At 47.3% G+C, this 717-nt stretch overlaps 1 protein-coding gene across 2 annotated transcripts in view; it reads left to right on the forward strand.

Annotated features, from left to right (window-relative positions):
• GSN (gelsolin) overlaps positions 1–717 on the forward strand; it is a 54,283-nt gene that overhangs the window by 21,827 nt on the left and 31,739 nt on the right. Inside the window, exon 2 of one of the 2 annotated variants that reach the window (XM_006773999.2) lies at positions 676–681. The exons of the other annotated variant lie outside the window; for it this stretch is intronic. The gene's annotated coding sequence lies outside the window, so the exon portion shown is untranslated. The remainder of the gene's footprint in view (positions 1–675; positions 682–717) is intronic. 2 annotated transcript variants of the gene reach the window in all.

Consider the following 717-nt stretch of genomic DNA (forward strand, 5'->3'; position numbering starts at 1 on the left):
AAGACCACAGGCTTTGGAGTCCTACTGTGTGCCAGGCTTGTTTTGTGTGCTGGATCGTTTACTTCGTCCATCTGGATTCGATTGTCCTCTGAGTTTGGAAAGGAACAAAAGCATTCCAGTGCCATACTTCTGTTTATATTTAAGAGGGGAGAGTACTTTAAAATCCTACTAAAAGGAAAAGGATTAGTAACAATAACAAATATCTTTGAAACTCTGGAAATTCTACTGCAGTTAAGAATTTGAGAGCAATTACAAAGAATCTCTAATCATGCTGTAACAGTTGGAGTTTTCCCATAACTGATTTTCACTAGTATCAAGGGCTGGCAAACCTGTGACATAGTCTCATTGTTCTTTACCCAAGGACACAGGCTCAGAGAGGTTGAGTCACTTGCCCAGGGTCACCCCGGTAGTGGGTGGCAGAGCTGGGTTCAGATGGTGATTCCAAAACCTTTGTTCTTTTGGTTGCGAGTAGACCGGAGGAGGGAATAGGTTGTCATCTGGAGAGACTTGAGGAGGGGATGGGAGGCAAGGCAGGCTCCTTAGATGCTGGCTTGAGGTTTTCTCCTGAGGTGCCTTCCCATCCCTGACACCAACCACTACCCTGGGCTCTAGCCTTGGCTGGGACCCTCCAGCCTTCCCCAGCTTTGGATACGGGAACACAGAGGTAGAGGTCAGGGGTGGGTATGAGAAGTGTGACCTGTATGTGTGCACAGCCTA

The sequence above is a fragment of the Myotis davidii genome, unplaced genomic scaffold (genome assembly GCF_000327345.1).
Source record: "Myotis davidii unplaced genomic scaffold, ASM32734v1 scaffold964, whole genome shotgun sequence".
In the NCBI taxonomy this organism is placed as follows: Eukaryota; Metazoa; Chordata; class Mammalia; order Chiroptera; family Vespertilionidae; genus Myotis; species Myotis davidii.